This window comes from Crocuta crocuta, unplaced genomic scaffold (genome assembly GCF_008692635.1).
Source record: "Crocuta crocuta isolate KB4526 unplaced genomic scaffold, BGI_CrCroc_1.0 scaffold249, whole genome shotgun sequence".
NCBI classification, from domain to species: domain Eukaryota; kingdom Metazoa; phylum Chordata; class Mammalia; order Carnivora; family Hyaenidae; genus Crocuta; species Crocuta crocuta.
In genome coordinates this window covers 489,952-514,294 of record NW_027533262.1, presented here as the reverse complement: position 1 = coordinate 514,294, position 24,343 = coordinate 489,952, and the positions used below count along the sequence as shown (strand labels likewise).

The following is a 24,343-nucleotide window of genomic DNA, read 5'->3' as shown; positions in this document are numbered from 1 at the left end:
CTCCCGTGTCCCAGGTGTACACACTGCCGTGGAGGCTTGTGACAGGCATCGGGCCAGGAGCTGGAAGCACTAGCCCCAGTGCATGCTAGGTGATGGAGGTCAGCCTCAGGAACCTATGCTGGCATCTTGCACTCATGCAGCCACAGAAGTCTGGACTGGCTGCCGATGTAGTTCTGGGCTCCGGCGTGGGTGAGGGAGCAGGCAGCAGGGATGGACTCAGGAGGCCGGTGTCAGCAAATGCAAGTACCTGTGGGGCAAAACCTGGTGGAATCAACAGAGGGTCCGCAGCAGCTGTGCTGGCATCAGTTTCTTCACAATCTGCTCGGTTGCTGTAGAGAGCTGGTCATGGTGAACCATGGCTGCTCCTGCTGCGTGGCTGCTGCTGGCAGCCCCTGCTCTTCCTGCTTGTTCCGAGCTGCCTCGATCCACCTCAGCGCTGCCATTTTCTGGGTGAAGTGAAACTAATATAGGACCTTCGTGGGGTGCCCCAAGGCTAGGGAAGCTGGCCACTCACCCCACTCTTTCTTTCCTGGTGAAGGACCTCTTTCTAGATGGGAAGTTCTCTCTTCAACATTGAGCAGTGCTGGCATGGAGGAGGGGTTGATACAGGCAAAATGAAGTTGTCTTCCTTCTCTTCTTGAGCGGTTATTCTCAGATTTTGTTTGTTTCACTGTGCTGCTTACCTTTTAAGTGGACTCTCCTAGCATTGTTTTTGTTCTTAGGTAGCTAACTGTTGCTCTTTGTGGGGGGAATCAGGCTGGAGGTTCATATACCACCATTTTGGTGATGTCACTCCTGCCATAAAAAAAAAAAAAAATCTCTGTCAGCAGTAGTCCGTTCTCCAAATGAAAAAGTAGGTGTTATTCAGCACAAATGTCCAAATAGCTGAGGGGAAGGAAAAAAAAAACACATTAAAACTGATGACTTTGCTAGTTTGAAATCATGATGGTCACTCCATTGATGACTTAACATTTTGAAGTTTAAAGTGTCAGAATATTAATTTCACTTATGTTTTTATGGTTTATAATTTTAGGTTTCAATTTTTAGATAGTCTGTTTATAAAAGATTATGTAAAATATATTAAGTAAATAAATTAATGAAGTCATGCATTTATGCCAGTTTTTAGTTTTATTTGTATATTTTAGACTGTCCTATAAATTAACCCCTTTCCTATGTATTTAAATTCTCCATTGCATAAGGCTTGGTGGGGTGCAAAGGCTACTTCCTACCCTAAAGGTCTACTTGTGTAGCTTCCCTTGTGCGTTTTGTGGGGTATGTGACTTAGGCTCATCTAGTCAGCTGCAACTACCCAGGATACAAAGCGATGCAAGAAGGTAAGGATAGATAAGATAAGACAGATATATAAGGATAGATAAGAACCCTTGCTGGCAGCAGAGAAGGGCATATCCTCACCTTCTTTCCAGGGCAGTAGAGACAGCACTCTTAACAGTGGTGCCCCAAGTTCAGCTCAAATTTTTTTAATGTTTTATTTATTTCTGAAAGAGAGAGAGAAACAGCATGAGCAGGGGAGGGTCAGAGAGGGAGGGAGATACAGAATCCAAAACAGGCTCCTGGCTCTGAGCTAGCTGTCAGCACAGAGCCCGACTCGGGGCTTGAAGCCACAAACAGTAAGATCATGACCTGAGCCAAAGTTGGACGCTCAACCGACTGAGCCACCCAGGTGCCCCGCAAGCTATATTTTTTAATGATCTAGATGGTGCCAATAGGAGTCTTTCTGGATCATTTCTACAGCTTGATTTTGACACTTTTGGTTGCCCAGTGTTCAAGTCTGGTTTTCTAGCCTTCCTGGCTCTTCAGTGACATGCTAGTCAATATCCTTTCATGAAATTCCCCCTTTTACTTAAATCAAAGTTACACTTTTTTGTTCTTGCAACCTTGAGGATTGCGACTGCTAAACCCATATGTTGGTCAGATGAGCTCTCTTTGTACATTTATAATCCATGGGAATTTATGATCCACTACATTGGGCTCATTTGTGCAAGTGATGCCCCTGCAGTGTCGCTGTAACACAGATGTGTACTTGCTGTAGTGGAGTGGACAGGAAGAGGTTACACAGCTAATATGTGGGGAGGGAATCATTTGAACTCCAAATGTACGTTTTCCAATACAGAATATAAAACTATGTATAAAATTCCTTTGAACATGGTTAAATATTACACAAATATAGTGGATGATGTTGGTATATCATAGTGCAAATATGGTCAACTTTCACATATTGTTTAATTTACTTCTTTTGGTAAAATTCTTATTCACAAATACTACCAATTTTACTTTATAGAAATATTACAAAGTAGTTGAATATAAAGCAAGTATTCAATAAATTTAAGTAATTTTCAATGTGACACTATCAACATATTCCTTCTTGCAGTGGAGTTCTGCTGGAACCCAATTAAAGGTGTCTTCCTTGGTCTGACAATGTTGGATTAACTCTGAGCCTTTAGGCCATACATTCAGATGAAATCTTCAATTTGTAAATACTTAGCAATACTTACACAATACTTACAAATACTTACAAATACTTACACCACCAATCTTCTTTGAAGATTGCCAACAATTAGATGCCCTCAATGTTTGGCCACCCGCCTCTTCAAAGTGAGGAACGAGGAAATGGGATTGGATTGCCAGAGATGCCCTAGGAAAAATGGTGTTTGAGAATGTGTTACCTCTGAGGACGCAAGGATCCCTTCCCACAAAATGTAGACCAAATGTATACACTCATTGTCTCATTTGAGGTATACAGCAGTGCTGTAAAGAAGGTGAGCAGAAATTTTTCTGTCTTTTCCAGGAGAATCCTGAGGGTCTATTATATTAGACACCCGGCTAACATGTGACACAGCAGGGACCCAATCCTGTCCTCCTGACTCCCAGCCCTGTCCTCTGGCCACCATGAGGGAATCTGATGAAAGATTTTTCTCTCTGTGGGCTGGGTGTGGAGCCTGTTTTAAGTTTTTCTCTCTCTCAGGGCGCCTGGGTAGCTCAGTTCGTTTAAGTGTCTGACTCCTGATTTCGGCTCAGGTCATGATCTCATGGTTTGTGAGATGGAGCCCCACATCAGACTCTGTGCTGACAGAGTGGAGCCTGCTTGGGATTCTCTCTCTCCCAGTCTCTATGTCCCTCCCCTGCTTATGTGGTCTCTCTCTCTCTCTCTCAAAATATCTTATCTCAAAAATCTTTAAAATAAAAAAAAAAGATTCTCTCTGTCTCCCTCTGTCCCTCTCCCCTACTTGTACTCTCAAATAAAAAATTAAATTAAATTAAAAAAGATTCTTCTCATTAGGTTTCTCCACTTGAGAAATCCAAAATTTTTATCTGAAACATTGATTTATCTATTCATTTCCCCTAAAACTACTCACAAAACATTTCTGCTTACTGCTTAAACTTTGTGAAATGCTGCGGTGCTTTTATATGATGGGGAAGACCAAAGCCATTGGCATTCCTAGGTTACTGCAGAGCACAGCCTCCATCCTCGCTACACAGCCTATCCAGTTCTGAATCCTCCCTGGTCTGGAGCTTTCCTGGAGCTGAGATTCTCCTTTGCAGGTCAAGTGAAAGAGACTACCTTCTTTGCCAAGGAACCATAACCCACATATTGCCAAGACTCCACGTGTTATGTATATATATGAGGACACATCAACATCCATGCCCAAGTTCTAATCACCATTTCCCTTCATATACTTACCCTGCTTCCCAAACCTCTGAAAAATATTCCCTTCCGGCTTCTAAAAGTATGGGATATTCATCTGAGCATATAAATAGATATATGAATGTATACCCAGAATTGTGTTTGNATTTTTTTTTTTTTTTTTTTTTTTTTTTTTTTTGCTTTTCTATCTAGGACTCACTTCCAGATCGAAACATATAGATCTACTCTGTTCCTTTAAATGGTGTCAAAATATACTCTTATCTTGACATTATCCAAGTTGTGGTTTGGTTTTGTTTTGTTTTTTTAGAGAGAGAGAGAGAGCACAAGTGAGCAAGGGGCAGACAGAGAAAGAGAATCCCATGAATGCCAGAGAGAGAGAGAGAGAGAGAGAGAGAGAGAAGAGGGGCTTACCTGAAGCAAAGCTCAAGCTTACCCCATACAGGACTCGAACTCACAAACCGTGAGGTAGTGGCCTGAGCTGAAGTCAGATACTTAAGTGACTGAGCCACCCAGGTGCCCTAAGTGATCTAAGTTTTTGATTAGTGTCCTATTGCTGGACATTCCATTATATTCTTTTTTTAAAAATCAAACAGGGGTACCTGGCTGGATCTCAGGGTCATGAGTTCAAGCACCACGTCGTATGGGGAGCCTATTTAAAAAATAAATAGATAAAAGAAAAATGGGTGACTTTTATCTTTAGAAAAATAAAAATAAAAATTAGGGGTACCTGGGTGGCTCAGTCAGTTAAGCTTCCAACTCTTGATTTCATCTCAGGTCATGATCTCACGTCTTATGAGACCGAGCCCTGAGGCTGGGCTCTGTGCTGACAATATGGAGCCTGCTTGGGATTCTCTTTCTCCCTCTTTCTGTCTGCCCCTCCCCTTCCCTCTCTCTCAAAAATATTTTTTAAATATTTAAAAAATAAAAAAATACAAAAGTGAACATCTAAATATACGTCTTTGAGCACTCGTGTAAATATATGTGCTTGACAAATTTCTGGAAAAATGGCCTTTAGTTGAAAAAGTATCTGTTTTAATAATAAGCTAGATATTGTCAAATTTCCTTCCAAAGTGTTTGTACAAATTTACATTGTCACCTGTGGTGTATAAACATCTATTCACCACTTTCCAGTAATGGATATTATCAAGTTTTTAAATCTCTGTCAATTTAGAGAATGAAAACTAAATGAGGTTCAGCATCTGTTCTAAGTTACTTGATGTGTAAGAGCTTTTTATACATATTAACAAAATTAATTTTTTTGTCCACCAAATATTTGGCACATATTTTTTAAGTTTATCATTTGTCATTATACTTCTTAAGAGCACACAAAACTTCTAAATCATAATGTAGACACAAATGTATCCATGTGTTCAAAATGAAAACATTCTTCCTGTCATTTCTAGTACTTCAGTGGTTTCATTCTTTACTTTTAAATCATTGATGTGTTTTGTTTTGTTTTGTTTTTGATATAAGATTGAGTGCAGAAACTTGGCGCTTTCATAAAAATAATAGTAACTCGTTAAACATTTTGTGAAACGTTATGCTAGTGCCTTCTATTCGTCACAATCTAAGCTGTGTAGCACACAGGTGAGGAGGCAGGCTCAGCAAACTCCAATTGCCTGCCCAGTAACACAGCTGGCAAATGGCAAAGAGACAAGACTTGTGCCCTACCAACGGTCTCAATAGTGAGTCTGTTCAAAAATTAATTTTGTTAATATGTATAAAAAGCTCTTACACGTCAACTAACTTAGAAAAGATGCTGAACCTCATTTAGTTTTCATTCACTAAATACATACAGAACGTATGACTCTAGAGCGGAGCTCTGCTTTCGTACTGGGCCACTTCCTTCATTTTAGTAAAAAGATCCGAGCTCTAGAGACGTCACACGAATAGAAGCAACAACTTTCAAAACCTGTCAGAACTCCTGAGTCCCAGCCCAGTGTAAGGCTTCGCTTCCAAAAAACCTTTATTCTCAGGCTTTCCTGGGTCAGCACAAAAGGATACGTAAGACCTTTCTCCATGATGCTGCTTGGCAATTCTACCTACGTGGACTGTGAGCCTTCCTAGGTGCTCCTTTGGTGCTGTGGGGAGATGGTGAAAGGCTGTAGTGAGGAGCAGACCCAATCCCCCCGGGGATTGAAAACCAGGCTCAACCCAGGATGAGGGACCTTGGGGCTTTGCTGCAGGAGGCGTGTGACCTAGGCTTTGTGTCGTGTGTGCTTTCTCCTGGGGACGTAATTCCTACTGGTCATAAGATTTTCAAAGAAGGTGGGGAAAAGGTGAAGAATTTTGGCACTGTACATATATATAATATGTGTTGAATGAATGCTTGTACTGGACCGTATTTCTTCTTGAAAGATTTCTCGATAGAAATTCCTCAATTAAAAAAGGGAAGCGTCTGTTATTTTACCGTCAGCAGACGTGTAAACATTTAAAAAATTGTTTCCTTTTCTAGAGCTCCCTGCTCCCCTTTTCTGGAATCTTTCAAGTTTGAGGAGCAAAGGACTCCTGCAGGTCAGAGATGCTCCCCAGATGGTTGCGGCCCGAACACCTCGGGGGCCATGTGTTCCCCCAAACATAGAGTCCTGGCTGTTCTGTGGCCAGAAACACAGCCGTCCATGTCTTCAATTAGGGCAGGGCCCAGGCTCCCTTGAGGACAGCGCCTCCCATTCAGCCTCAAGCAGAGACATGACTTCTTCCGCTAAGCGGGAGGGAAGGGAGGGAAGAGATGGCAGCGCCTGACACCTGGCAAGTGAGATAACCTTTCCTTTGGATTGATCTAGAGCGAAGCCTTTTTTCCCTCCTAAGCTGCAAGTCTTTGAAATGCTCGCTGGTGTCTTTGGGGTGGGAAATTAGCATAACTTCCTTCTCTCACAGTCCGGTCTCCCAGCCTCCCAGCGGGGGCTCTCTTTGAAATACGAGGAGTGTGTGTGGAAAGGATTCAGGAGCGAGGCTTGCAGGCCAAGAAGAAAAGCAACCGGCCTATTTCCCATCCAAAGAGTAACCAAATACAGCTGTAACTTTAGACCGAGGTGCTTGGGAAAGTGATTTTTATTATTATTTATTATTTTGTAAGAAGCAAGTGTACATTGCTGAGGAAAAGAAATAAAGCATGGCTTAGAAACCTAGCTTTGACAATGTAGTCTAAAACATAAATTTTAACGAATTGCTGATTTTTTCTTAGGAAGAGAAACCTCACTGATACAAACTTTTTAAAAATACAAAATGATTCAAAATATTGACTTAGAAACACAAATCGGAGAGCCCCAAACACCCCGAGGGTAGAAAATGCTTACAGCCTGTTCCTATTTCCTTCAGCATCAGCTACTTTCAAGTCTGAGCAGTTATTAAAGGAAGTTAAAATTCTCTTGTGTTTTGTCTACCTGTGGGAGCTATCATAAGATCTCAGCTGAAACAGGAAATATATAATAAATCCCTCTTTTATGACTGGAAGTGAACATATTTTATGGTGTCTGCAAGTCATGTAACTTTGTGGGGGAAACAAGTAAATTTCATCGTAACTTATGGATCACTAACTAGTCTCTGCTGAATAATAACCTGTTTTGTAGATTTACCACCCCTTTGTGACCATAGCTTGCGTCTGCACTGCAGGTAGCACATAATCAACCGTGACACTGAAATAAAGGGAATAGAGGCATTTGACATTGGGTTTGTGAAAAGTTATGTGTAATGAGGTTTCTCATGAGCAAATGAGACCGACAATGATATATTGTATCTTATTAGTTTGAGTAGACAAAAGTTAGATGACTTAAAAACTAGGAGATATTTCAAGGATATGGTTCATTGGCGTAACATTTTTAAGGAGTCTTTAACTTATGAGTCTTCTGTCATTTCAAGAGAAATTCAGAGTCACTATTCTTTAACTACTGTTACTAAAAAGGTAAGTTTTAAAAAGAGAAAGGAAACAAGATACAATCTTATTTTTTATATATTTTTATTTCTATTTTTTTATTTTGAGAGAGAGAGAAAGTGCAGGGGAGGAGCAGAGTGTGTGAGAGAGAGAGAATCTTAAGGAAGCTCCACACTTGCTCATGAGGAGCCCAACACAGGGCTCGATCCCACGACCCTGGGATCATGACCTGAGCTGAAGTCAAGAGTTGGACAGTCAACCAACTGAGCCATCCAGACAGTTCTCAGTCTTTTTTTTTTTTTTAATCCAGTTTATTTGAAAAGCCTATACTAGGAATCACCATAGCATGTGCATCTGAACCTCTTTTTGTTCAAGTCAGTCTACCCACCTCAGATCCAAATGTGGTGGTGTTTCTTGATACCTGCAGCACTTCTTCTATATCTGGCTTTGCATCTGCAACCTATCACCTGCTCAGGAGCAGCTGTGATCAAGATGAGACTTGTAAAGTTTATCCCTTATTTGGACACTATGGAAGGTTCCAGTTTAATGCCTTTACAGTCTTGAGAGACCTGGGCTCCGTGTATCTTCAGTGTAAGGTTTTGACATGTGATAGTGACCATGAGTCTCACTGCAACCAAGGCTCTGTCTCTAGAAGGGAAGACAGTATTTCTCCATACAAATGAAAGATTAATTCATCACAGAACTTATTTATTCCCAAAAGAGATTGAAGTGAAAGTGGAATTTCAGGATTTCAGTATCAAGTACATGCAGAAGAAACTCAGATTCAACCTTCCAACAGTCCTTGCTCCAATGTTGTGATTGGCTACATTCATAGTGAGGTATTTTGTGAATCAGAGAATTGACTGCAAATACCAGAAACTGCCGGACTATTAGCTAAATGATTCAGCCTTGAGTGAGACATATTTGTGTGAATGCCAAAGGAAATGTTATCCTGTGGCTACCTGCATTATGAATAAATTAGGGAGGGCCTCATAAAAGTGCAGGAAAAGCACACAAACAACATTCAAGAAAATTAAAGACTAAAAAAGAATCTCCTTCCATGAGACCATTGCATTCAACCTTTTAACATACATACATTTCTACTCTGTGCTGGTCACTAGACTACACTGCAGCTTAAATAATACAAGAATGGGTTCAGTGATTGTTCCTTCCTGTGTTTTTTGTGCACAACATCTAGGCCTTCTGTCATGTATCAAGTTGAATCCTCATCTTCCATAGTTGACAAAGAATATTTCTTTTTTTAAATAATTTTTAATGTTTTATTTATTTTTGAGAGACAGCAAGTGAGTGGGGGATGGGGCAGAGAGAGAGGGAGATACAGAATTGGAAGCAGTTCCAGGCTCTGAGCTAGTCAGCACAGAGCCTGACACGGGGCCTGAACCCATGGGCCGTGAGCATGACCTGAATTGAAATCAGATGCTTAACCGACTGAGCCACCCAGGCACCCTGACAAAGAGCATTTCTATATTTCTTTCTTTAAAGCAATCCTCTTAAGAGCCAGCATTCTGCAGAAGATATTATACCAGAAATATTTGATATAAGGTGCTTTTCCCTAGTGGAGGTGACCACATTTCCTCCTTTGTTATTAAACTGGTGAGGCAGTCCTAGATGGATAAAACAAGAAGGAATTGGATGCCAAAACAAATTTTCCTATTCCCTGTACTACCCAGCCAGTAGTACTTGGTTTGACAGATTGGTTCCCCTTTTGCTTGCTATATAAAGGTACAGTGTGGAATTAGGCTCATCTTTACTTCAAAAATCCGAAGATTTTCCCGGATGAATTTAGAATTCATTAAAGCAACCATTAAATGCCTTTTTATCATATTTCATATGAGAGGTGGCTCAGTGTCCTAGAATTTGTGTGAAAAGTCAGATACATCCCAAAGGATCCTAGAAATCAAAAGCAACCAGTACAGTTGTCCCTGGCCTGATGCCTGGGGTGACGCTGTGACTGTTTCCATGTAGCCCGGCCATGTGGCACAGGAGATATAGCTCTGCCTGAGACAAATTTCAAAGGGCATGAGACAACATTGGTAGAATTTGGGTTTAAAAAGTATAAACACAAAGATTTGCATAATAACATTTTTCTTTTAGAGTGAATATAGTATAATCTCTGGTTGGTTTTCTCCTCATCTGATCCACTTAAATACATATTATAAAGTAATGCATATTTATTGAAGGAAACATATTTATTGCAGAAAATCCATGTTTATTCAGGAAAAATATAGGCAAGCAATAAACACAATATTAGATTACCTCGAATCCCATCTTAATTTTTTATCTAGATATAAAGAGATATCTATATAGATATCCAGATATACATACATATATACATTCTAGAATTATATGTATTCCTTTTTTAAATTTTTTAAAATTATTTTTGAGAGAGAGAGAGACAGAGTTTGAGTGGGGGAGGGGCAGAGACAGAGGGAGACACAGAATCTGAAGCAGGCTCCAGTCTATGAGCTGTTGGCACAGAGCCCAACGCAGGGCTTGAACTCACAAGCTATGTGATCATGACTAAGCCAAAGTTGGATGCTTAACTGACTGAGCCACCCAAGTGCCCTTAAAGTTATATGTATTTCTATATTTTCATTTACATCTACAAATATATTTATATCTACCCTTATACACTGATATGTCTACTAATTGATTCATCTATCAATTTATCTCAGTATCTATATTTATATACACTTACATAAGATCATGCAGTGTCTACTGTTTGATAATTTTTATTAAAAATTGGCATATCTGGGCACCTGGGTGGCTGAGTCGGTTGGGTGTTGGACTTGATTTTGGGTCAAGTCATGATCTGATGGTTCGTGAGATCGAGCCCTGCATCGGACTCGGCACTGACAATGCAGAGCCTGCCCTGGGATTCCCTCTCTGTCCCTTCTCCCACAAAAATAAATAAATATACTTAAAAAAACTTACTATGAATATTTCCCATGTAATTTTCTCCTACTACTATAGACTCTACAAAATCATTTAAAAATGTTTATTTATTTATTTTGAGAGAGATGGAGCATGAGCAGGGAAGGGGCAGAGAGAGAGAGAGACAGAGAGAGAGACAGAGAATCCCAAGCAGGCTCTGCCCTATGAGTGTGGAGCACGACATGGGGCTTGAACCCACAAACCATGAGATCATGACCTGAGCTGAAATCAAGAGTCAGAGGCTCAACCAACCAAGCCACGTAGGTGCCCCAACAAAATCATTTTTAATGACAGAATGTGTAGTATTCCATATAGCACACTTTTTTTAAAAAACAATTATCTGTTGTTAGGATAAATTCATAGGAGTGTAATTAGGAGTTAATATTGCCAGGCTTCTGATATTCAGCGACACTTTCTTCTAGATGATATGTTTCTATTTCTACTTTTAGCAGCAGAGCTCAAGACGGTCTGCTTCCTTGCCTCATTACTGAACATTACTTTACGCTTTTTCATATGCTGTTCTTTATCAGAACAGCTCAGACATCCACTTAACAATGTCTTCTATGTTAGGCAAATGGAGTGTAAAGGATTGTCATGTTGGTTTAGCAAAGAGCATTCACTACTTGGCTGAAGTAAGAAACTCAGATTAGGCCAAGCAAAGACCAAGAGCAGACTCCTGGTCAGCTGACTGCCCAGTTATGTTTCGTTCTTTTAGCTATATTGTAAAATGTCACTTAAATATATACTCAAAGAACTGTTATTTTAGTTAAGAGTGTCATGGTTCATTAAAAAATTATTTTAAAATATTTATTTATTTCTGAGTGACACAGAATACTAGTGGGAGAGGGGCAAAGAGAGAGAGTGAGACAGAGAATCCAAAGCAGGCTCCAGGCTCTGAGCTGTCATCACAGAGCCTGACGCGGGGCTCCAACCCACCGATCGCGAGATCATGGCCTGAGCTGAAGTCGGGTACTTAACCTAATGACCCCCATTTTATAATATGCAGAATTTTCTTCAGTTTAGGGTTTCAAAACAAATTCTAATATGCAAAAGTTTAGTGCAGGGTACCTTCCCAGTACCAAGACAAAAAAGATTTTTAAGAGACCTGTAAGAATAAACTAAAACAAATTCCTAGATATCAAAATATCCTTTAAAAATAATTGGAGAGTAAAGTATAAATTAATAAAAAACATAAAGATTAAATGCTCTGACAATACTTACTGATATAAGGAAATTGTTCTGGTTGGAAAATGCATTTTGCTAAACACAAACTATTTGAAAAATAGCTTAAACCTTTTTATAAGTCTACAATATGCTAGGTATACTGAACCTTAATTATTGTTACATTTTCAAACAATAACCTATGGTATTTAATAGCATCTTCACAAAATATCTGTATGTAAGTGGATCTTGCTCTATAAACCGTGTAACACCAATGTTGCACACTTATTCCAGGAGTTACTGCAGAAATATAATAATCTGCATTGGATTGATGTACTCTATGGACAAAAACACATAAGAATGCAATATGGAAAGGAAGCATTTAATGATACAGGTAGGCATGGTCTGGGCAGAGGCAGACATCTTATGAGTCTCCTGCCTGAGTGGTGCCTGCTGTTTTGCATAGGCACTTGCCTGTATTCATTTTGTTGTCTTTCACACTCATCTCTGTGTTCCTTCTTTTATTTCCTCTTTTTTATATATTTCTATCTTTTCTTGCCTTTTTATCCTCTCCCTTAATTATTTTAGGTTCATGGAGGTTTCCATAGCCTTGATCAATGGAGGAGAACAAAAGAATCTGCTTCTAATTGTAATTCCTTATATTGACTCACTTTATCTCCAATGAAACATTGTTATGTGTTTCTCTAATACTAAAGAGGTAAACGTACAATGGAAGGGAGCTTTAGGACCATTAGTCTGCAATATCATCCTTTAGCTGTATGCAGGTGGTAAAAGGAGAATACTGCCCTTGGAGTTGATGATATTAAAGGGATTGGGTCAGGAGTCTGAAAGCCCTGGGTTCAGACTAACTCTATTACTAACCAGCTCTTTGCTACTGGGCTGACCTAAAATTTACTGTGTTTTAGTGAGAATTAAACGGGATAATGTATTTCAAGTACTTAGCACTGAACTTAGCATACAGAAAAGAAACCTTTTTAGTTTGGCATGCAGGAAAAAAATGTTTTAGGAGGTGGAATAGACAATTGTTTGGGACTCCATTAATTACGTTGACTCCACTAAGTGTTACTGGGGGTTACTTTGTCCCCATAAGATTCAAACACCTTTCTACTTTGTGCGAAACATCCAGTGCTTTCCCACCAATGACCACGAATACCTAAGAAGCATTTGGTCATGGATGCCTATGGCTCCAGTCTCCTGCTTCTGCCAAATTATTTGTTAAGGGATTGCCTCATTTTCCCACGAATTTGTCCATGTTCTGTGCCACTTTGACCCTGACATGTCACCCAGCGATTTTCTTTTTTTCCATACACACTCAAAAATTACTCACAAAAGATATATGTCTGTGTAGAAAACTTGAGTTTCAGGGAGAGGGATTTACATCACAGACACATTAACTTACAAATAAGATGTTGAATATTCCTGATTTTGAAAATGCCTTGGCCATTTATGAGTGTAGTTAGTAGGTATATTAGTAGGTAGTTAAAATGATGCTGAATAATAATACCGAAACCACTGGATTGTTGTGAGGGTTAAATGAGATAAACCATAGCATGAAGTGGTTAGCTGCTTTCACCCCTCTCACGACTCTTGTTATCTGGCCTGCCACCGCTGCTTGGTCCTCCTCTGTCTTTATCCCTGCTCTTTCTTCTGCCGACCACATTCTTGTTTGTTGTCTTGGCAGCTGCTTCCCTTGAGTATTGGCATTCATCCAAAGTATTTATGAAAACATTTCCCAAACAGAGACAGCTCCCTTCCTAAGAAGAATTCCGCTGCCAGCTGTTAAGATAAAATTTTCTCTGTCTTTGTTTCTTTGCCCTACTACTTACATATTTCAAGCTTATAATATAAATTTACTTAAGAAGGCAAGTTCCAGGGGTGCCTGGGTGGCTCAGTCTGTTGTGCATCTGATTCTTGACTTCAGCTCAGGTCATGATCCCAGGGTCATGATTTTGAGGCCCAAGTGGGGCCTGCTTAAGATTCTCTCTGTCTGCCCACACCCTGCTCACATGTTCTCTCTCTCTCAAATAGAAAAAAAAAAAGAAAAAAAAGAAGAAGGTGAGTTCCAGATACATCCTGGATTCAGATCATATTCATCCTCCTGTCCTAAACAATCTATACCTACTAACTACACAGTTTACTTGTTGACCGAAGAGTGTTTCTTATCTTTGTTACAGGAACATATACTCCTTGATGGCAAGACTGTGTCTAGCACATTTTGGGTTGACACAGAGACTTGCATGCAAGTGGATGTAATAAATAATAACTGAGGGACTCTCTCCCTTTCTCCACCATCATGGTATGTGCGGTTGACAGCTTTCCTTGTCCTGTCTCCTGTAAGACCTTCAGGATCAAGGGATTTCTGCCAAGAAACAAAAGCAGAGTCATCTTCATTCCTCAATGAATTCACATGGAAACTCCTCATCAACCATGTACAGCTCCAAGAGGAGACACTGGAGAAAAACCAATTCATGTCCATCAGGCGTCACACATCTAATGGTTCACATTGATGCTGTTATCAAGGTCACTAGCATTGTTCCCTATCAAGCTGAAAAACTGCCACCATCGGGGACTACTGGGCATATGTTATTGGGAAAATAATTTTTTCTTTATACTTAGGCACTAAGAGATTGGTTCAGAAAAAACATATATAAGGATTTTCATTTGAAAAAAAATAGCTGATTAAATAAATAGACTACAATATATGTATTTAGTGCCAAGGAAGGAAAGTTGTTGTTGTTGTTGTTTTAAAGAGCCAGCAATCTTGTTAAGGTAGTGTGGAAAGTTGTAATGTATTCGCTCCCTCACAGAGCGGTGGAAGAGGTGATAATGGCTGCACCTGTCTGCCCCAGCTGAGCCCACCGGGCAGAGGGGCATTCTGGGAACGCCTCACCACAGCTCGCGTGGCTCCCAGCAACGCAAGTGCTGAAGACACCTGCTGTGGGAGCAGGTGGTGTGGAAGGTTTGCCAGTGTATGTGTGTGTATGTGTGCGTGTGTGTATGCGCGCACCATGCACGACTCCGCTGTGTGGGTGTGTGCGAACGCGTGCTTATCTGTACCGGATATTCACTGCGCAGCCGCAGCGGGCCGGATGTGTGTTGGGGAGGTGGCGTGGGGGTGGTGTGCTTCTCATCCTTGGGTCTAGCTGGGCCATTCGAGACAGCTTTGGATGCATTTGGCCTCCTAAATGATCTTAGAGGTATTCCACTAGCGTCGGGCGTGATACGGTTTAGGACATTTTGTATGTAAGAGGACGTCTATGTAAGTCTCAGAACTCAAAACATCAGTTTTCACCATCTGCAGAGCCCACGGATTTGACATCTATTCTGCTTTTCCTGATGTGGCCTGAAAACTGACATGGTCCTGAGTTTCACCTCTCCTGAAAGGAAGGAGGGAAATGAATGATATTTGTTAGCTTAATAAGCTGTAACTTGTTAGTGACTGTAGAAGACCAACATCTCTGGGCTACGGCAAGCACAGCTTTACTCCCGGACACCTAAACGTACCTCTGCTGAGCTCATTGGCTCTGTTCTTTACACGGCAGCTAAGAAAACTGTTCCATTTAAAACCGACTAGAAAACACTGTGCGAATGAGGGGCAGGTGATTAGTGTGGTGGTTAGTAAGACAGAAGTAGAGTAATAAACGGTACTAATGCAGAGGAGGGTCAAAGAAAAAGGAACGAAGGGAAGAAAAAGAAGAACACGAAGGAAAACCGAGAAAGCAGTGGGTTGTGCGGGAGATTGTAGCCTACTACGGCTTTATTCAGTGTTCCCCATGGACTAGGGCCTGGGAATGAAGAGGGTTAGGTCTCCAGTCATGTTCGAGATATGGCATTGCTTCTCCGAGGGAAGCTGTGGAATATTACTTTCTGAAGGTGTTTAGATTTTGGAAACTTTCAGGCTTCGTTTCTGAGATCTGTGTTTTATTATCACTGACAAGACGGTGTGGTTTCCAGTGTCCTGGCCACACCACCCGAAAGATTTGCTCCCAACCTCAAACCACTCCCTACTTAGGTGGCTTGGCCTAATAAAGCCAGCTGCTTCCCCTACTTGCTTCTGAAGCATTGCTAAGACTTCTTGGATAGCTGTGGAAACAAAATTTTAAAATTTTATTTGAAAAACTATGGGAGTGCAGTAACATAAAAACCATTTATCCAGTCTTTTTAATGTCATGGCATAAAGTAAGTTGGTAAATTCCCCCTTTTTCTGCTTGCACGCGCGTGTGCGCGCACACACACACACATTTAATCTCACCCTCCTGGGAAAGTTTTACCCTCTGTTACATTTCTGGCTTGTCCTTTCCAACTTGTTCCTAAGGAGACACAGTTATATATGCAGATATATGCAAATATTTCTTGCCACAAAATGGAGTAGTTCTATGTATATTTCCTTGCTTTTTTTTTTGTTTCATACATCATGGATTTGTTTTCAAGTCACAGTGTACAAATCTGCCTCTTTCTTTTCAGTGCTATAGAGTCCCTTTCAGGTAGGTACCATCATTTATTGAATCAGGCCCCTATTAATAGCATTTATGTTGTTTCCAACTTTCTGTTATAAGCTATCCGGCAACAAATGTCTTTTCTTTTAAAAAGGTTTAATTTTAGAGCATTTATACTTTTTCTATGGTTTTATGAATGAGTTTAGTTGTGCAGAGCTATCATTTCTGGAAGCTGATGGAGACAAGAATTGTGAAGACCAAAATTCTGTATTTTTTCCTGAAAATTGTGGGATGATTAGATAGAGTGAGAAATTATACAAATAAGTCTGGTATATGCAATTAACTTGCTGTAGCTGTATGTCTTGGTCTGCTAAGGGCTACAGAACAGTAAGGATCTTTCCTTATACTCTTATCAATCTTAAGATCATTTGAACACAGTCCTACTTCAAGGTTGGATAAAGAAGGAGATGATACATAGGCTTATAATCAGTGCAGTACTCTGTTTTATTATAATTTGTTGAATAATTTGGATAATCTAATATAATTATGTAGTAGTATTCTCTAATAATGATACGTTGCTGTGCACCTCAAGTCTAAGTCATTTGGACCTGACTTTTGTAAGCCAGTGTTTCTGAGCCACTTACCCCATAGCTTACCCTGTTTAGAAGTCTGTTTTTTTTTAATTTTTATATTTTATTTATTTCTGAGAGAGAGAGAGAGCGTGAGCAAGCAGGGGAGGGTCAGAGAGAGAGGGAGACATAGAATCTGAGACAGGCTCCAGGCTCTGAGCTGGCTGTCAGCACAGAGCCCGACGCAGGGCTCGAACCCACGAACTGTGAGATCATGACCTGAGCCAAAGTCAGATGCTTAGCCGACTGAGCCACCCAGGCGCCCCTAGAACTCTATTTAATACGTTTATTTAACAAAATTTTATCCACTCACTATGTAGCGAGAACCTATTTATACAAGATAATACAAAAATATATATTTCACAAAGTTTCAGCCCTTCAGAATCTTACTGTTGTAAGCAGTCAGAAAATTTTCATGGACACATATGAGAAGTTGAATGAGTAAATACAAATGACAATTCTAGAAATTTCACAGAACATCTGATAAAATGCTAAATAAGTCAAGCCGACACTAAGTTTAATAAAGAAGAAGTGAAGAAATTGAGTCAACTTATCCTTATTAAAATGATTTAACATTGTCAAAACTACAACTTACAAATTTATACTGTTTTTATGGACTTTACCTTATTTTACCCTCAAAATTGCTTTTTGATGTCGAGTGAGAAAGGAGTGTTAGGCTCATTTTATGGATGAGGACTCTGGGGGTCAGAGAAGTTCATCAAGTTACACAAGGTCAAGGTAGTAGTATGAGATGGACTAATGGATTATATCAGGACTAAAACCTCATATGCCTTGCTAGACTTTATATTCAGTGGGGTTATTGTAGTGAATAACTTCTCAATATTGCTATTCTTTTCTAGAACCATCAGTAAAGGTTCTTCTTCACAGTTCATAGTCACTCATTCATCAATTCATGCAACAAATGTGTGTTAAGTGTCGACTAGGTGCCTGGTTCTATTGTAGGCAGTAGAACAAAATGGTCAAATTACTATCCTCATTGAGCTTACATTGTAGACCATAAAACAAATACATATATAATATTGTTTATTACAGGGTGCTAAGAGTTATGCAGAAAAATAAAGCAGAAGAGGAAAGATAAAGAGGGTTGGCCATGGGATTGTGCATTTGCTTTTTTAAATAGGGTTGTCAGGGAAGTATTCAGTAAGAAGTTAACATTTGAGCTTAGAGAGCTTCAGGCAGAGAGAGCAAATCAGGAGCATTTCCATTCCAACATGTTCAAGAAATAGCAAGGACATATATGTGGTAGAGAGGAGTGAGCGTGGGTAAGAGTAGTAGGAGATTAAGTCAGAAAGGAAACGGAAAGGCAGATCCTTTAGAGTCTGGTTGGCCCCTATCAAGACTTTGATGTCTGCTTTAAGCGAAAATTCAGGCCATTAAAGAATAGCATGATCTGACTTATATATTTAAAGTATCATTCTGACTGTGGTGTTGAGCTTAGACAGGAAGGAGCTGAGAGTGGAAGCAGGGAGACAAGTCATGAGGCTCTATGAATAATCTAGACTTGTACCACCATGCTAACATTTGAGGTGATGAAAGGTGGTCAAATTCCTTATATATTTTGAAGGTAGGGCCAAAAGAAAGAATGACCCCAAAGGTTTGGCCTGAGTTAACTAGAAGAATGGAACTGCCATAAACTGAGGTTGGAAAGATTGCAAATGGGCCAAATTTTACATTTTTTATTATTTTATTTTTTGTGGGCAATGGAGGTGGTGAAAGATCAGGTGGTGAAAGATCAGAAGCACAGTTTGGGACATGCTAAATTTAGAATGTGTATTAGATATCCAAGTGGAAATGTTGAGTAGGAACTTGAGTAGAGTTCAGGGCCAAACCTGGGCTAAAAGTCATCATTGTCTAGATAGAACAGAAAAGGCTATGAAATTGGATAAGATCACCAAGGGAGTGAATACAGGGAAAAGAAGAGGATCAAAGACTGAGGTCTGAGCTCTGAGGCTCTCCAACATTAAGAAATGAGGGAGATGAAGAGTTCAAGGATGATCTTTTAGGTAGGCAATATACCAGGACTCCCTACATATCCAAATAGTCTGTCACCACTACCACCACCACCGCCACCATGACCCCATCATCATTATTACTTCCATGTCCTCATAGCTATTATATAATGCTGGTTATGTCACTGGATCTGCCATAATAGTGCTTTGCAGAGCAAGTTTACATGTGACCTCTTTGCATATCCATGAAAGTGGTGAATTTGCCAAGTGGAGAAATTCCTTAGCTGACTTTTATCTGATAAAAGGGATACCTCTTATTCTACTACTATAGAATATTGATCCCAAAAGGGCATTGCTCTGGATTAACATGCCTTGATAAAAGAAGCTACTGTAAGGTAATTCCAGAGGAAAAAAGAATCCGTTTTCATTTAGGTTACAAACACTAACCACGTCCTATGGGAATAGCACACCACAAAGTATGGCGGAACGTACAAAAGTGTTACGATATGGTGCTCAGCTTTGAGGAGTCACAAATTGTTACATGCCTCTATAACTAGGGGTAATCTGATTAAGTGATGTGGTTGTGAATAAGTCACTGCGTGCTTCCAGGGTTGGGGAAGAGTTCATGAAGGACATGCTTATACAACAGCCTTCCTGGAGCAGAGAGTATATATTGAAAGATGGCTCTGTGTTGACTTGCAGAGAGAAGTGAGTAAAACCTATGTAAGAAGCATGAAAGATCAGGACCAAGGGAGCCTTGGGTGGTGGTGGTTTGGGAGGGGAGCATGCCCCCAAGCAGTGGGAGAATGTCAAGGTCTGACTATCCTGGGCCAAGTCTCTAAAGGGTTTTGATTAAAATTTCAAAGGGTAAGTCTTCACCCTTGCCATTTACACTGCCTTACTTAAAGAGGCATGGGTTTGGGGATGCCTGGACATCAGGGTTCTGTGTGCCTTCCCATACTGGAGATGGAGGTTGAGCAGCCCCTCTGACCTTCTGGGTCCTTCCGAAATCTCAGGACATGAGGGGCACAGGGGTGACTTCCAAGAAATGCTGTCTTTGTTCCCTTCACCTCCACTAGTGTTGGATTTAACTTCACTAAGAAAATGTAATGTGAAATTTTTAGAAACTTGATTTTTTAATATCAAAACATTTTTAAAGAACAGAAAGTTGCAATACTAAAAAAATGACATATTCTTTTGTTCATTTTTTCATTCCCTCTCTGCTCCCACAATCTGCATTTATTGAACATCTATAGAAGACATTGTGCTGAGAACAGAAAATGGGTGCAGAGCAATTGCTGCCTTCTGTGGCGGTTCCTGACTATGCTCACAACATATTATATTATAGTTGGAATATTTCCTGGTAGAAAAAAAATCATTTGGGTATGTACCCCATCACATCCACTCTTCATAACCTCAAACAGTGGGTTCAGTTTAACTTTGCACCTGTGTGCCTCAAAGGAGAAAGTAATGACCAAGCATTTTGTTAAAAAAGCCAAACTGTTCTTTGTGTTGCAGTCACCATGTGCTTACCATGAAGGTTACCAGCCTACAGAAAAACCTAGTGCTAAAGTTATTGAGTTTTATAATTTTATTCCAATAACAAGTGATGGTTTTCACTGACCAGGAAGGAGGCATATGGCATTTGGTAGGATAGGTGGTTTCAAGACTTCTAGTCAAAGGATTTTTACTTCATTATTCACATCAGATTTTCTCTGAAAGCATTCTTTTGGAAAGACCATGTTGAACCTCAGAATGTGTTTTAAGTGCCTTAATTGCCGTAATAAAAAAAGATAAACATTGTGGCTGCTTTCATAAATTTCAGTGTTCGTTTTATGTTTTTGCTGCCCAACCAAGTCTAAAGGGAAAAATTAGCTCTAGAACTTTTGGTATAGTTCATCTAAAATTTGTTTTGGTGCTTTGCTTTCTTAGCAGGCCTGTAGTTACCATTTAGGACTGAGTAAATGCAGCAACACTGACTTTGGCAAAAACCTTTTTTTTTTTAAAGAAATTGAGAATTTTGGAACATTTCACAATATTACATTAAGGAACTTTTAATTGGTAGCAATAAGGTTTTGTTTAAACTTAGCCGTTTGATATTTTTTGTTTGTCTGAAAAAAACTGCCTAGTGTGTGGCTGCCAAAGAGCATTAAATACACACAATAAGTTAAATTTGTGGTTCAGTATGCCATCTTGAAACAAAATGGCAACCTGAAAGAATTTTCAGGTCAATGTAATATCTTAAGTGTTTCTGAAAATATTTGATGTAAGTTATTATACAATCTGTTTTATTTTGTATTGTTTATTTATTTAAAAAATTTTTATTTTATCTTTTTTTAAGGTTTTTTTTGGTTTGTTTTTTAATGTTTTGTTTATTTCTGAGAGGGAGATAGAGACAGCATGAGCAGGGGAGGGTCAGAGAGAGAGGGAGACACAGAATCCGAAACAGGCTCCAGGCTCTGAGCTGGCAGTCAGCACAGAGCCTGATGCGGGGCTTGAACCCACGAGCCATGTGATCATGACCCCTGAGCCGAAGTTCGATGCTTAACCAACTGAGCCACCCAGGCACCCCTATTTTATCTTTTTTTTTTTTTTTTTTTTTTGAGAGAGAGAGAGAGAAAGAAGGCCAAGTGAGCAAGGCACAGAGAGGGAGAAGCGGGGCTCACCTGAAGCAGGGCTCACGTCTTACCTGAAGCGGGGTTGAGCTCATCTGAAGTGGGCCTTGAGCTCACCTGATGTGGGACTCAAACTCACGAACTGTGAGATCATGACCTGAGCCAGAGTTAGTTGCTTAATGACTGAGACACCCAGACACCCTTAGAGTCTTCTCTGGGTGTACTAATCAAACTGTAATGGAAAGTCTATGTCTAAAGTTTTCTAGTTAGTTTATTTTAAATCAAATGGATCCAGAATTTGTTGGTGGATATTCATAAGTTGGAAGAGTTCAATAAATTAAACTTTAAAAATCCTCTTCTTTAGAGTAGAATGGAATGCCTAAAGAGCTGTGTTTTGCTCATGTTTAATCCAGTTTCAAAGCCTCCTGTCTTCTTATCAAGCTGTGCTGCACAGATACAGGCCATAGGCAGATCTTGGCTATAGTTGATGGCATTATCACAAATGTAGACTATCAGGGCTTTCCTAGAGGCCCTAATAATGAGACACTGAATGTAATTCTAACCATATGGTGCTTAATTTGTCAAATCAGGGCCATCTAATCAGAGTTGGAAAGAGAGAAAGGTGTGTTGATAAATCTCTGATGAAACTCACTCAGAAGGTCCTTTCCTCTCCCCTCTCCTGCAAGCTGATTCTGAACCCTAGATGGCTTCTCTGCATGTCCCAATGATGTTATTTTTCTCTTTCCTCTTTCTTCCTTAAATTATCATTATCATTTAAATAAACAATTAATATTTACTTCTGATCCAATAGAGTGATTTAAGTTACAGAAATACAATTGGATTTTCTTATAATTAAAAACAGGATTAAAAAGCCCCAACACCACCAACAACCAGATAAGTCAAAATTCTATTGTATTCAACCTGGCTTTTTGTTTTTATTTAGTCAAATTTGTTTGTTAATATATAGATTCAATTGTAAGAATGGGTAAATAGTATCTGTTTTCTAAGTGCTTAAAATAACATTGATCTAAAAATACAATGGAGTATGTAGATATACGTATATGTGTGTATGTATAATGAGAGAAAGAGAGGAGAGGAGGAGGAGAGAAAGGAAGGGAGAGAAAAAGATGGGAGAGAAAGGGAGATCTCACGAGGGAGAGAGAGAGAGCTGGACACAGAGGGGACTTGAACCTTTGGTGGGGGAGTAGAGTTTTAAGGTCACAGGTGTAGTTATGCATCGTTCTATGGAATATTTGCAAATGTAAATAATTTCCAGACCATGTCTGCTGTTAAGTACACAGATACCTTTTGAAGTTTTTAATTTCATTTTTCTTCTCTGCTCCTCTGTATTTTCCCCTTTTTCAGTTTGAAAGTTACATTTGTAGTGGTTACCTTACCTACTTTGAAGGAAAAATTTAAACTAACACAATCTGATGTTAATAATTAGGCAATCAAATAATCCTTCCAAACAATAAAGGATTTAAAATGCCTTAGCACTGACCGCCACACCTTTGGGAATAACATACTATTGTTATCCAGTAAATAGGTACCTATGTGTGGACATTCTTTCAAAACAAACAAACAAAGAAATTGGGACAGATTGGCTGATGTAGCATTATTATAAACAGATGTAAATTTTTATAAACAATTTGCAAACTAGCTAATAGTGGAAATGTACAAGAATTTTTATCCCTAAGGCATCCACATTTTGTAACCATTCCATCATGAGAGAACATATTTATGTCCTGACTCGAGTCTGGTCTCACAGGCTCCTGTGAACATACTCATAATTCATTACTTTTATCAGTGAACAGTTGTAAATAAACAAACAGGAGAATCTTGGTGACAGCACATGATAAATATGATAGGATACATGGTAGATAATAAGCAGGTTCACACAGAAGCTTCATTGTTTTCATGGATCTTGCCTCAGAAACGTATACTATTTAATGGCTTTAGCTGCAGTGCATATCAGATCCCTGAACAGCACTCATACCATGAAAAGGTACAACACGCTTTTGGCCTTATGGAAACATGCAGATGCTAAAGGCACCTTCAGTCCTGGGTTTTCTGGCAGGGGGTTGCGGAGTGGTGGGTGGTTACTTAGCACACCAGCTGTTCCATCTTATCTTTGTGTAATGCTTAATCTCCAGGGCATTTTTGTTTATAGACAGGCAAAGAACAGGCAATAGGAGAGAAAAATTGGTGGGAGGGTCATGGCAAACATGAGAAAAATGAACATGGTAAGAATTGAAAGACTGGCGAACAGCATATCATCTGTGACTTATTCTTTGTAATCCTATTTATAAATCAATTATAATGTTTTAAAAACAATAATATTAATAAGAGTAGTGCTTTGGCTTCAAAACATCTCTTTGGAATTGTATCTTTTATGGTGGTATATTGCTGAGGCACCACACAGAGGTCCCATATTATAGGGGAACTGGATTCCAGTGGCATAAAGTTGTGCCTGAGGTCAGTGAGGTGAAATTAAACTTGTAGTAAATCTTGAAGGAGTCCAAAAAATAAACTCCTCTCTTACCACTTCAAATTGGGGACCCAGTTGGAAAATAAGTTACAGCAGAGAAACTAATGAATGTTATTACTAACCAGGTTGATTGGGGAATGTGGCTTTAGGTATATGGCTAACAGGGCTTGATAATTTTTGAATCCAGGATTAATAAGAATTAAGTACCCCGTCACAGGAATGCTGGACCACCTCAGGCCTTCCCTCCAGGGGCTGAGCCCCCTGAGGCCGCTCTGAGAAGAGTGGAAGAGCTTCCCAGGAGAAGGGGAAAGCCTGACGCGTTCTTTGCTCAAATTCATAGATCAGAAAAATTGCTCCTTTGCCCAGGATCCTCCCATGATTTTCCACCCTGAGAAGAAGAGTGGACATCTCCTCCTCTGTCAAAATATCTTCTTGTTTCCCAACGAGCATTAAGTTTGTCCCCAGCATCCTACCAACCTGTTCCTTTGCTCTTTCCTTTGCTCTCTTTCCCTCCCTGGGCGAGGGGAGTAGTT

General features: G+C 39.8%; 1 pseudogene; it reads left to right on the top strand.

Moving 5' to 3' along the window:
• The first annotated feature begins 355 nt into the window (after positions 1-355).
• On the top strand, positions 356-8,429 carry LOC144217820 (CUB and zona pellucida-like domain-containing protein 1 pseudogene; annotated as a pseudogene).
• Positions 8,430-24,343: the final 15,914 nt, after the last annotated feature.